We start from the raw sequence: 14,333 nt of genomic DNA, 5'->3' as shown, positions 1-14,333 counted from the left end.
AGAGAGATTCCCAGACCCCCCTTTGTTTTTATATATAATAGGCCTGCACCCGACTTAACCGTACCCGTGCCAAACCTCCCTCTTAGAGACTTGCCTATTTTACCTGCTAATGCTGGACTAGCCTACTACGCTAACTGCATTAGCCAATACTGTTTGCTTAGGCCTGCCTAGCCTATTGATTTTTCCTATCCATGCCAATGTCGGACTAGCCTACTACACTAATTGCATTAGCCCATACTGTTTGCTTAGGCCTGCCTAGCCTACTGATTCTTCCTACCCATGCCAATGTCGGACTAGCCGACTACCTTTACTGTTTGACCTTAGACTTAGCCATAACTAACAGCCTATCACAATATGATCACCATAGCTTATGACGCCTGTACCCTTAGTACCATTGTTACTATTAATCTACTACTGTGCCTTAGGCTCTCTCCATTCAATGCACAAGTCACTACTAGCTTAACAAAAATGCTGACCGACGTCCAACCCATAGCAGGACAAGTCTGCCCAATCTCAAGCAATCTATGCACCTTAAGGTTCAGAAACTCTAGATTGTGCGCCAGACTATCCAAAATCTTTGAACCACGCAACTGATCTCTATCCTCGATAAAGAAGAAAACTAATCTTCACAATGACCAGAACAGCACCTCTGCTAACCTTACCACCTTTAAGCCATGCCCCTACGCCACCTCTTTATAAATGCAAGGTCACTGGTTGCTCATGCCACAGACGTGTCTGACCTGATCTGACTGGCTGGCAACTTGGACTTTCTGGCCATTATTGAATCATGGTTGCATGAAGCGGCAGGACCTATTCTTGCGCTAGCCGTCCCTGACGGCTACACCATCCTTAGACAGGACAGAGATAAAGCTTGAGGTGGAAGCATCGCCATCATTGCCAAATCCAGCCTCTCCATGAGACTAGCTCCAACCCAATTTATCCACGCTTGCGAAGTCCTCACTCTCAAACTCCCTCTGGTTAACTCCCAGACCCTGACCATTCACCTCATCTAGAGACCCCCTGGCCCTACCAGAACATTTGAAGAGGACATCTATAACATACTTTCTAACAACCTTAAAACGTCATCCCGACGACTTCTTCTTTTAGGTGATCTTAACCTGGGCTTTAACGACCTATTAGACAAACATGCCACAACAACTGCCAATATCCTGTCTGAACTTGGCCTTTCCTAAAAAAATCAGTGAACCCACCCACAACAAAGGGAGAAGCCGGTCAAGTGGCACAGCGAGTAGATCGCTCGCTTTGACATCCGTGCAGAGCTTGCTAACGCAGGTTCAAATCCCGGCAGAGCCAAACTCAGCCTTTCATCCTTCCCAGGTCGATAAATGAGCACCACACACCGTGGGTAATAATAAGCAGCGCTCAGATACCTGAGAGTTCGTAGCGCTATATAAATGCTAAATTATTATTATTATTATTGTTACTCGACTGGGTGGCTGACTATAATTGCACTGCCAATATCACTTCTATCACACCTCAACCTTGGACTGACCACTTCCTCTTGTCATTTACCCTCTTAACCGCAAGACCTCTTCCTTTAGCTACACCTGTTGCCCCACCTTGTTTAACAAGGAATAAAAAGTACATTACTGTCGACAAGGTGATCCCTGCCATCCTCCCTGCCCTTAATGCTCTTGCAGACAACCTATTCTCAGAAACTCTTGTTAACAAATACAACAAAATCATGTTAACCTCACTAGACAATATTGCCCCCACTTAAACTTAGACCCAGCAAGCCTAAATCCCACCTAAACAAGTGGTTTACCCCATAGCTAAAGGAGCTACGACAACTAAAGAGGTCTTGCGAAACCGCCTGGAGATCATTCCTGTCAGAAATTAACAAAACCAAACTGATGTCTCATCCCAATACAAAAAGAACTCTGTCTAGCTAAACGCAACTCCTACAACAAACGTTTCTCTAATGTCAATTCCAGTATGAAATAATTATTTACCATCTTCAAGGAACTTGAAACACCCATCCCTATTCCTGACATTTGCATCAAGGATAAATCCTGGTGTTCAGGCATACAACAGGCACTTTCTAACAAAGTATCCAACCTCCAAAACAAAATAGCTTTAAAAAAGGCCTCAATAAACTCTATATCCCACGGGCTCAAAACTGCCCTGGACTAACACCCCAAAGAACCAGCAGCCGACTCACCTGCCCGATTTAACTTGACTAAAACCTCCATATTGGAGGTTGAAAAAGTTATGCTCTCCCTTAAGCCGTCCAACTGTCAGGGTGACCTCTGCCCAGCCCAGTTGATAAAGGATGCAGCAAGAGACCTTACCCCATTCATTTCCAAACTCCTCAATGCCTCCTTTGCATCCGGTACCATCCCCACAAATCTCAAACAATAATGGATGCTCCCACTGCTAAAAAACAAACCCTCTACCCACTTATACCTACCAATAACCGTCCCATCACGACAGTGCCCTTTCTCTTAAAAACCCTTGACAAGATTGAACCCTCTGATCAGAGGACTCACTGCCACCACTGCAAACCCCTTTGACTGCTACCCGCGGCCCATCACTGCGAAGATCCTGTGAAACCAGCCTTACTGTGACAAGACCACACAGACCAAGAGGAATACCAACCCATGACTACATACTCAACCCGAGAAGATGGAGCAATGAGGCTCAAGCCTCGGTATCCAAAAATCACTGCTGTTGGATAGAAATGTATCAGTAAGAAGAAGCACCTACCTCCAAATTCAAAAATATTTGGAAAACCACAAACTGTTAGGAGCACGACAATCCGGATTCCGCCCATTACATGGAAACGAGACTGCCCTTATCGGCATTGAGTCCCAAGTTGATGAACTAAGAGAAGGGGAAACTGTCCTCCTTCTGTTGCTTGACCTATTGGCGGCATTTGACCTTGTTGACCACAAGGTCTTATTCAGCCACCTGCATTCAGCTGCCCAATTTACCAAAGACGCTATAACTTGGATTGAGTCATTCCTAAGTAATAGAACCATGAGGATCTTCTCCCCTTCAGCAGCAGCAGACCCCATCCCTATCACATGTGGTGTGCCACAGCGATCTTGTGTCTCCCCCACTTTGTACAATATATTCACTAAGCCCCTTTTCGATGATCTGGACCATACTCGGATTCTCCTCCCACTTTCAGGGGATTACAATAAGGATTTGTCCTTGGTGAATAGTGTACCTCATCATCCAGGAACGGATGGCTACCCATGGCCTATGCCTGAATGATGACAAAACAGAGCTTATCATCCTGGGCACCCACACTAATCTCAAAAAATTATACCAGGTCTACTCTCTCTAAATTGATGGCAACCTCATCAAGGTTGTGAAGGAGGTTAAGACCCTTGGCTTCTACATCATCGATTCTACCCTATTTTACCAAACAAGTGAACGCTATGGCATCTGCCACAGCTTACACTTGCAAGCTCATTAGAACTGGCAAACCCTTTCTCTCTAACGAAAACTGCATTATCCTGGCCAGAGCCCTTATACTCTCGAGGCTTGATTATTGCAATGCCGTCTATATTGGGGCTAACAAATCGATCATCCAGAGGATACAAATCCTCCAAAACGCCTTAAGAGCGGCTCTCGGGTGACTAGAAAATTGCACATAATTATAATTATGCGCCAAAATGACTGGCTCTCGACCCTCAACAAAATTCTGCTTAAAACTGCATCCCTCACCCACAAAGCACCGAATAACGCAGTCCCCATCTATCACATGGCCAGATTGCATAGGAGAACCTCTACTAGACCCACAAGACTTGCGAATTCCAACCGTCTCACTATCCCTAGATTTAAGCTTTCTAAGGTTGGCGGTTGTAGCTTCCCCTTCAAAGCTGCCCAACTATGGAACTCCTTGCCTCATACCATCAGAGAAGAGCAACCTTACCTAAAATTCCGACACAACTACATAAACTGGCTCAAGTCCTCTGATCTTTAGCCCCTTCCTCGCGAGCACCCTCCATTGTAACGATTTGTATATATTTGATTTTTCTGCCCTGTAATATTCCCACTGTGTAACAATTTGTATATGTGATTTGTCTATGTCCTGTAAATTACTTTATTGTGTAACTGGTGAACCTAAGCTTTGCATATTCTGAAGCTGCTGCACCCTGATACCCTTGGGTCTGGTGTGCATTAGAAATGAATAAATAAACAAACAAACAAACCCAGGACACAGAGAAAACGGCGTTCGCTACTCCCAACTGCTTATATCAGTTCAAGGTGTTACAGTTTGGTCTACATGGAGCCCCGGCAACTTTTCAGAGGTTGATGGATATAGTGTTACAACGCCATGAACGCTATGCCGCAGCCTACTTGGATGATATTGTAGTGTTCATGTAGTTGTAGTGTTCAGCGGATCTTGGAAGGAACAACTCTTCCATCTGAAGAAAGTAGTAGCCGTACTAGCAGAAGCGGGCTTACACATCAACCCGAAGAAAACTATTCTAGGGGCCAAAGAAACTAAATACTTGGGATGCTCCTACTCCATGGGAAAAGGAGTTACTCGACCACTAGCCAGTAAGGTGGAAGAGATGAGGGTATTCCTTGGGTTTGTGGGTTACAACAGACACTTCATACCCTGGTTTGCCTCTATTAGTACTCCTTTAATGGATGCTCTATGGCAGGGGTGCACAACTGGCTTTGTTGGAAGGCCGGATATAATTTGAAAGTCTTCTGTGGTGGGCTGGATTGTCTAAAGGGGCGGTAGTGCAGGGTTTTTGCACCCAAAAATGTCAAAAAGAAGTGAGAGAATAGGTGCATTCTGGAATGTACTTACTGACTTTCTTATTCTATTTCTTAATGTTCTGAAGAAATACCGTACTATTTCAATGGTTGAAAAGGACAACATGAATGTTTGTTAGAGGAAAAGACTAGAGGCCTGTGGTTAACAAAACAGGGACGCTGACAAAATAACTGCAAGCCTGAGGTGTACTGTTTGCCCCAACTGTGATTGTGCTATAGTTTTATAGGCCTTTTAAAGAAACAAAATGACATTGCTGTTTCATTTACGCCAAAACCCTGTTCCATATCAACTGTGATGCAGTATCATAACTACAATATACAAAATCAAATACTATCAGCTGAAAAAAATCACTTTATGTTTCAGATGCTGTCCCCATAAAACATAAGTACTGTGGGCTTTAGAAGATTTTAAACATGTTTAAGAAAAAACCTCTGCAGTTTAAGAAGTTGGCAATTTACGTAAGTCATGTTTGCAACCGTTTGCCATTCATTTTTGTCCAAACTGTAAGGCCCATATATATTTTTTACAGTTCAAATTAAGCAATGCTTACATATAATTCTTTCACTTCGTTTAGTGATTTTGTTATACGTAAACAAGGATGAAGGTATCAGCCTCTTATTTCTGTATTGCTGTATTTGCTTTTAGAGAGGAAATGACTGCAAAAGGGTGCATTTTATGTTTGAAAACTCTGACCTAGAGGGCCATAAATCAAGATGTGAAGGGCTGCATCTGCCCCGCGGGCCGTATGTTGTGCACCCTTGCTCTATGGGGTACAAGCTCTGGTAATCTGTCAACGAATCCCGAGGCTCAGTCAGCGTTTAACCTGCTGCAACTGGCCATTGGCAGCACAACAGGATCTGGACCAGGAGGACACGAGGGGAGAACGGCTGCCATGACAGGGGGCAGGACTTACACTGGAAGAAGACATGCTGAATTGAAGGAGGCGAAGTAAACCCCCCACATATGTTATTTTTCCTTTTACTCTGAGATCTTGAATAAAGAAACATTTCAATTTACTTTCTGAGCCTGCGTCATCTGTCAATCCTACAGGGACCTTAATGTATCCCTCTCTTCTCTGGACTCCCGGGATGTAGTTGCAGTGTCTAGGGAACCTGATCTTGGTCTATTGTCCAAAGGCCACTGGAATCTGAATCGGGACAGCCTCTACTCCGCTCCAAGGTCGGGAGACCTGGGCTTGAGGAAGGTATGAACGACTGAGGAGCCAGAATCCTGGTTAATTTGCGCACAAGAATCTGTATTCGTTGTATACTCTGGATTCCAACTATTGTGATAGGTCTGCAGGATCATAAAAAATGCAGATGAGCCATTCCATTTTGTATTTATCACTGTTTCTTGTGCCAGGATGCCATAGTGCACCCCTCTGCGGCTCAACTCTGATCTTAGCTTAGGAATTGTTTCCTCCTGGCCATGGATTTTCTAGGAAATCCATGGCCAGGAGGATGAGTTCTGTGGACAAGGTGCCCTTCGTACTTCAGTGAGCCCCTTTTCTGTTTTGACGACTTGCAAAATTTGAACCACACGTAGGCACGTGATCAAGGGTCTGTGCTTAGGCCCTAGTCCTTTTGCTTCTGGGCTGGTTGGGTCTCCAGTGGGTGGGGGAATGTAGTTTGCAAGAAGGTGGTAGATAACCATGCTTTGAGCAACACCACAATGTCTGTACCCTCTGCTTTTTGGGCATTGTGGGGACCTCTTTCAGGACTACACTGCTCCACTGGTATTACAAATCAGATGATAGACTTCATATAGGCCAAGCTTTGCCGGCACACAGTGTTCTAGGGCACCCACCAGCCTGGGCCTTGCTCTCTCCCTTGGCAGAGGGATCCTGCGCCCTCTTGGACGCTGCGTTAAAATCCTTGAGGGCTGCCTCCAAAGACTGCTACCCGGTCCAGTGCCGGTTCTCTGCTCTCTTCCTGTGGGTAGTCGCAGCACTTCTCTCAGGTCAGGCTCTTCGTTGGCTGAGCTCCGGCAGTTGAACAAAGTTATCGGGCACCCTCCCTGTTGTTTCCATCTCAGCTAGAGGACCTGGGCAAGTTATGCGCTCCCTGAGGCACCTCACCATGCACCATAGGAGCCACCTTGCCTCAGCTGCCATGCAACTCTTTGTCGTCTCCCCGCCCGCGTGCTTTGTCTGATCACGGCTCCTCTTTGTTGTGGCTTTTCTGCAGGTTCAGAGGATTCCCCAGTTCACTGTCTTTCTATGGGCTAGGATCACGGTAAATTGGGGCAAATATTGCATGAATTCTGCATTTGGTTGATCCAATGATTTGAGGCATGGCTATTAGTGGATTTTGGCTATCCTCTGGGCTGACAGCCATTTCCCCCAAGTTGGGGAAGTATTCTGCAGGTGTCTTGTTGCTGAGAATTTTCTTGTAGATGCTCCTTGGCAAGGGTCTATTTGCAAGCCAGCTTTGTTGCTTTCTTTCACTAGTTTAGTGAAGTCTTTGGCTGAGATTGGTGTGAAGTAATTCAGTATTTCGGTTGCTTCTGGGGTTAGGTTGTGGGTGATATTGTTGCATATGTTCTTGGGCATTGTGTTGATGACTTGTTGGATGTTTGACTTTGTTTTAATGTGTTTTGCAAGTCTTCAGAGTTCTGACAGAGTGGAGGGACATTATTGCAAGTAGACGGGTTTGTTATCTTATTCATGTTGTTGACCTCTTTCTGGGTGTTGCTTGCTTTTGAGATGCACTTGGCATATATCAGTTTCTTTTCTTTTAAGATTTCTGCTTTATAGGGCAGCATCTGTTTTTGGTATGTGATTTTGTCCTGTTGGTTGTAATGGTTCCTCCAAGCTTATCTGTTTTTTTCATCAGGGCTTTGCAGGGTGGTGTAAGCCATCTGGCAGACATTTTATTTGGGGTGGGGGTAAAGAGCATGAAGAGCTTCTGTGATTCATTTTTGGAGTGTCTCAAATATTTATTCAGTTTGAGGTTTGTCAGGGAGAGGTGTGTTTTTTTTGGATTCCAGTCTGGTGTTGAGGTCCATGGTGTTGATGGACTTCCAGTTTCTTGTATTGTTGGTGCAATTGTGCTTATGTTTTATTTGCAGAAAGTTGCATCCAAAATGTGTTCGGCTGCATGGGTTGCTCCTGTCGCCATTTGTTGTAGGTGCATTGTGGATATTTGCGAGTTCAGTGATTTGGCAGAGTTGGTACTCTCGTCTTCAAACCAGATGTTAAAGTCCCCTAGTATGATCAGATGGCCGTGTGCGTTGCTGGTTATGGCATATGGCATCTGGACATTTCTCTGTGAAGATCAGGTTGTACGTGTGTGGTCTGTAGAAGAGTAGGAACGATAGATTGGTTTGATGGTCAAAGCTAGGTGGAGGAAGAGAGATTCGCAATCTGAGATCTTTAACGGTGGTGTTGATGTGAATCTTAGGTAATTGTGTATGCAATGGCTATGCCACCTCATCTTTTCCCTTTGCGGTTGGTTTGCCAGAGTTTGAAGGTTTTTGGGAGGGATTTTGGTGCAATTACCTTAAAGTGATACATTGGCCAGGTTTCTGAGGGAAATAGCATCTCTGTGTAATGCTTTGACATAGATCTGTAGTTGGCCCGATAGCAGTGAACCTTTGTTTCCCCGTGTTCATTGTCCTTTGGCAATTGGTTCCTTCTGCCTTTTGATTCAGTGATTACAGTGTGAAAATTGGGGTGTGGAACTTTGTTGCTTCAGATCCTTAATTGAAGAGCTCAACTAAGTTGCGTAAAGGGTCGATGTAGTTCTCGGGGGTGCTTGTGGGTTTGTAACTTGGAATTCTGTCTTTGAATGGGTTGTGTCCTCCCATGTGTTCCTCATCTTGTGATAATTATCTCTCCAGTTTCAGCCGAGCGGAGCTGTGTGCCGTTCTGGTCGAGTCGATGTCCCTCAAGGGCATCCGTTCGACTGTCAACATCATCATCATCAGTATAAGTAGCGCAGGCAGGGCCCGTTGGCTTTAGTTCTGTTTTTCTGAGCTAACTCTTCGAGAGAATTACGGCACACTCGGTTCCTCTGTGAAATCGAAAGTTCATTTTGTTTCGAAAAAAGGCCTTCTTCGTCGGTGCCATTAACGCCCAAGTCGGGCTTCAAAAAGTGCACCATACCTCCGACTGTGGCTCCTATCAGGTGATGACAGAAAATGCTCTCGCGGAGCGTAAAGGTAAATTGATGGTGGGGAGGTTACCTTTGATATCTCCTTAGAGTTTAAAAAAGACTGATGAGTCGAGGGATTCTTCTTGATGTAAATAATCTAAGCAGTCTCGATTGAGAAGTCGATCACACCATTCTTCATCGTCTTCTTCGAAGAAGGCCAAGGAGCGGTGTCATAGGTCGCCTTTGACCTCCAGTGATTCCTCGGCTGAGGTAATCAGGTGTCCAACTAGATTGGACTCCAGATGCTTAAAATCTTCGAGATTGCGGCCTCAACCCCCTCAAAGATAAAGCAGAAAGCCCATGCCCCTGTTGATCTGGAAAAAGACGATAAAAGGAAGTCGAAGACTAAATCTTCTAAGCCGAGCCTTAAGCCAATTCTACATGAAGAAGAATCTCGATCTGACAAGAAATCAACGAGGGCTTCGATGAGTCAGGAACCTAGCCCATTGAAGGTTATGTCGAAGAAGCACAAGAAGTCGTTGACGACCTTCGCTGACTCCTTCGGCGTCTGACCCATCGACACCGGTATCGAAGTCGAAGCTGACTAAAGCGATCCCGTCTTTGAAGTCATTGTCGACAATTACTTCGAAATTGTGGTGGTACAGGAAAATATTTTCAAACCTTTGCCTAAAAATGTTTTTTAAGCTTTATCAGCCATCTATGAGCAAGGCCAACCTTCTAGTGATAACTCACCACCTTTTAGGCTACTATTCGGCACCCCTAATGTGCCAGAAGAGCTAATTTCCGATGAGTTCAGGTTAAGGGACTTATATGACAACCTTCAGTCAGCCAGTGTGTTAGATACCTCTCTCGAGTTAGTTTGGCAAACCAGATCCAACTGAACATGCTGACTCCTCATATAGAAAACTAATGAGTAAGGTTATAGCATGTTTAGGCTGGAGCAGGCCTATTCCCTCTTTTGAACAAGATGACATGACAGACAGTTTGGACCAGGATCCCCAGAAAGATCAAATTTTGCCTTTTCACACAGCATTACATTACAGAAAAGGGGCTCTGCAAATTGGGAGACATCAGAAACTGCAGCTGCAGTAAATAAAGTTTTTGCTATAAAATACAGACCATACAGCAGTGACCCAGTGTATCTCACTTAATATCCAACACCAGAAAGTTTGGTTGTTCAGGCTGCTACATCTACCAAGCAGTCAGCATACCCTTCCATCCCTCCTGATAGGGATGATAAGAGAGTGGATGCCTGGCCGAGAAAGGTTTTTACGGCTGGCAGTAAGCATTAAAATCAACAAATGTGACTTTTACCCTGTGGGACTGCGTAGCTATGATGGCGGCTGACCACATCCCCGAAGGGGAGGAAAGAGACGGCTTCCGGGCAATCATCAAGGATGGTAAAGAGGCAATGGGTGAATATCTCCAGTCAGGTCTGGATACTGCAGAAAGCATCAGCAGATCCATGGCAGCAAGCACAGTGTTAAGCAGATTTGCGTGGTTGAGGAAGTCCGGGTTTGAACCAGATGTGCAAGCTAGTCTACTCAACATGCCCTTTGACGGCTCAAGGCTGTTTGGCAGCAAGGCGGATGAGATTGTAAAAGCTGCAGACATCAGAAGCGGCGGCTAACTCCCTTAGTGCCGCTATTAGACAGCCTCAACACCCCTACTCTGGCTCATCTCTTGGAGGGGTAGGTCCTTTCGATTCTACTCAGTTGGTAGAGGAAGAGGACAAGCGGGCCAAAGAGGTCAGAGAAGATTCTCTCTTAGGGGACGAGGGAGAGGTGCTAAGCCAACCCAAGCATCAGCAGCTTTACCATCAGCCGCTGCCTTAGCCGCCTCATTACCACTCTGAGGCCTTGACTCACAAGACCCCGGCGGGAGGCAGAATTACTCAGCATCTGAATGAATGGTGGGGCATTACTTCAGATGCTTGGGCACTGGAAACTGTGACCCAAGGTTACTGCCTTCCTTTCCAAAAAAAGGCCTCAAGACCATCCACAAGGGGACTACTCTTTCATAATTTCGGATCCGCTACTTGTGCAGGACATGTTGACCCTGCTAGAGAAAGATGCAATAGAACATGCACCTGTAGCAGAAAGGAACAAGGGTTGGTATTCCCCATACTTTGATTCCCAAAAAGAACGAGGGATTGAGACCCATCTTGGACTTGAAACTTGAACAAGCTCCTCAGGAAGGACACAATCAAGATGGTTACCCTTTCCCAAATCCTTCAGGCTCTCAAACTCTAAAGACTGGATGGTATCGTTGGACCTTCAGGATGCTTACTCTCATGTGCCTATCCACAGAAAGTACCTGAGGTTCGCTGTTAGTGGTTCTCATGATCAGTTTTGAGTTCTGCCATTTGTGCTGACCTCTGCCCGAGGGTTTTCACTAAGTTCATGGCGGTGGTGGCAGCGAGTCTCAGGAGAGGGGGGGATTCACGTCTACCCCTACCTGGACGATTGGTTGATCAGGGCTTGTTCACCTGAACAAGCCCGGGAACATCTCTCTCCACAAACTGGGCTTCTCCCTCAATTACAAGAAGGCCCACATGATACCATCTCAAAGACTCCAATTCATTGGACCAGTCCTGGATGCTTCATCAGGGAAAGCCTCGCCACCCAAAGTGAGAGCTCAACACATTCTGCAGATGGTTACCAAATTCTAGAGTGACCAGCATCTTCCGGTCTACGATTTTTTGAGGTTGTTCGGTCTCCTCCGTTTTCCTGGTGCCAGAGGCCCGCCTGAGATGGAGAGCCCTCCAATGGGCTCTCAGGATACAATGGTCCAGGTTTTCAGGCAGATTGTCAGACCACCTGAAAGTTCCGAGCAGAATCTCTCAGGACCTTCTGTGGTGGGTTTGCAAGGATAACATTCTCAAGGTAGAATCTTTTTGGCAGCCATGGGCAGAGATAACGGTAGTGACGGACGCCTCACTTACAGGCTGGGGAGCCCACACCAACGATCTGACAATCAGCGGTTGTTGGTCTCCATCGGAGTCCAAACTATACATCAACCTTTTGGAGCTTATGACAATTAGACTTGCACTGAAGGCCTTTCTGCCCTCTGTACAGGGAAAGAATGTCCTTATAATGACAGACAACACAGTGGCCATGTACTACCTCAACAGAAGAGGAGATGTAGTGTCACTATCACTGTGCAGAGAGACAATGCAGCTCTGGTTCTGGGCAATTCAAAAAGGAATCTCCCTGTCTGCAGTTCGCGTAGCTGGGGAGGAGAACGCGGCAGCGGATGCTCTGAATAGGCAGAGCACAGTCTCCCACACACTAGTTCAGGAAGTCCTTCAAGAGATCTTCACCCTTTGAGGGAACCCCTCAAGTGGATCTGTTTGCCACCAGTGTCAACCGGAAGTGCGAACTGTTTTGCTCCAAGGAATTTCCACCAAGAGGTCTAGATGACGCGTTTGTGGTGGACTGGGAATTTCCACTCCTGTATGCGTTTCCTCCAGTCCCCGTCATTCTTCACGTGATCAGGAGGTTGAGAAAGTTCAGGAAATCCATGATCCTAATTGCTCCGGATTGGGCCATGAGAACGTGGTACCCGGACCTTCTGGACATGTCCATCTGCCCTCCAATGCATCTTTCACAAAAAGAGGATCTTCTCTTGCAAGAGGAAGGCAGAGTTCTCCATCCAGAGGTCAAGACATTCAGCCTTCACGCATGGTTTCTGAAAGAATGCAAGGATTGGGACCTCCCGGATGACGTAATGGAGATATTGCTTTCCGCCAGAAGGCCAGCAACAAAATCTTTTCTTTATACCGCTGTCGTTGGAACAAGTTCAGCAGCTGGTACAGGGATAAGAATGTGGATACCTTTCTATTTGACGCACCTATGGTGCTTTCCTTTGTGTTACATTTGGCAAATCTGGGGCTCCAGAATGGAACAATTAAATGTTACCTTACGGCGCTATCTATTTTCAAGCACTCGTCAGGGGAGGATTCATATTTTAAGATCTCTCCGATTGTCCAAATTCCTAAAAGGCCTTACTAATGTATTTCCACCAGTTCCATTCAATGTCCCTGTATGGGATCTCAATCTGGTGTTAAGACTTTTTACATGCATTCCTTTTGAGCTTTTACCCTCTGGCCCATTAAGACTTTTGACATTAAAAACTGTTTTTCTTATTTATTTATTTTTTCTGATGCTTGTTAATCTGCTTAGTATCACATGCTGTACATATAGTCCGACATCCAGTGGTCACCGCAGAGTATTGCATCTTGCCTATCGAGAATCGAAAGGGGACGTCGACATGGGCGTGCCTGTAACACTCCCTAACGTGACGTGTAGTTTACCCAAAATCCCTCACGCGTCGAGGTCCCTCAGATTGTGTTTTTTTCCGCCCAACATACTGGTCGCCTTATGTGGAGCTCGTCCAGAGAAATTGCTATTGTTTTCTTTAACCTTTGATCGTATATATATATTAGAGTTATAAATATTACCCTTCCGTCCCTTCCATCGATGGCTGTTTCCAGGTCTCCTCCGAAGACAGTTCCACGGATCTTCGACGGACAATGTTCCGGTCGGCACTGCCGGCCACGTGGTCGGGCCTTCTGGCCGCCCTACACAGTAGGGAGAGTGGGGTCAGGTGGACATTTCCCTTTCTGAGAATGCCTTTCCCTGTCATCTCTCTTTGTTCCCTCGGTCTCTTCGTCACTTTATATTTCCTCAGCTATGGAGTGAACTCCATTTAGGTTTTGTTCTTCTTGTAAGGCCAAATTAACTCGGAAGGATAAACGCCGTAAATATAATCAGTGTTTGCCGCTTAATCACAACAAGACGATATGTGCGGCTTGCAAGCTCCTGCGCCCGAAAACTTTGAAGGAGAGCCGTGTTAAGTGGTGGGTGGCCTAGCGCTGTGTTAAGCGGTGGGCGGCCTACAGAATGTCGCAGGCCGAGTCTAGCTCTCCCGCTGCCACAACTGCCAATTGTGACGAGTGGCTGATTGACGAACAAGCCACTCGCTCTGCTTCGTCTGTCTCTGGCCCCGCTAGGCAAGACTCAGGTCCTGCTATGGGGAATGTACACCCCGGCGACGAATACACACACGAGTTACACACAAAACACACATCCCCAGGGACGTCTTCGACGAAACAGTCAAAACGATCCATACCGCCAATGGGCACTCCAATTACTTTGGGCCTGCCCACTGACCGTCAAGATCGGCAGCCCTCCCCACAACCGCAGACGCGCCTTGCGACTGGGCCCTCTAAACCAAAGAGTGCTGCCCCCAATATTCAGGAATCCGTCAAGACTCATCGTAACAGGCCGGAAAGGCCTGAGTTCCGCCGAAAGTAGTCGCGCAACCAGAGGCCCGAACTTTAGAACTTCCAGATGCTGAAGTGATTACCGAAAGCATCGCCAGGATCATTTTGGCGGATTCTCACAAACAAAAGTCCAAGTATTAATCGAAACCCAAGGACAAGCACAAGGATT

General features: G+C 46.1%; 1 protein-coding gene across 9 annotated transcripts in view; it reads left to right on the top strand.

Annotated features, from left to right (window-relative positions):
- Positions 1–14,333, top strand: part of KDM6B (lysine demethylase 6B) — a 2,050,345-nt gene that overhangs the window by 437,295 nt on the left and 1,598,717 nt on the right. For 7 of the 9 annotated variants that reach the window (XM_069646242.1, XM_069646247.1, XM_069646259.1 and 4 more), the window contains exon 3: positions 5,126–5,220. The exons of the other annotated variants lie outside the window; for them this stretch is intronic. The gene's annotated coding sequence lies outside the window, so the exon portion shown is untranslated. The remainder of the gene's footprint in view (positions 1–5,125; positions 5,221–14,333) is intronic. 9 annotated transcript variants of the gene reach the window in all.

This window comes from Ambystoma mexicanum, chromosome 1p, assembly GCF_040938575.1.
Source record: "Ambystoma mexicanum isolate Mex_15411 chromosome 1p, UKY_AmexF1_1, whole genome shotgun sequence".
NCBI classification, from domain to species: domain Eukaryota; kingdom Metazoa; phylum Chordata; class Amphibia; order Caudata; family Ambystomatidae; genus Ambystoma; species Ambystoma mexicanum.
The sequence above is the reverse complement of the archived record's forward strand: the minus strand, read 5'-3'. Positions and strand labels throughout refer to the sequence as shown.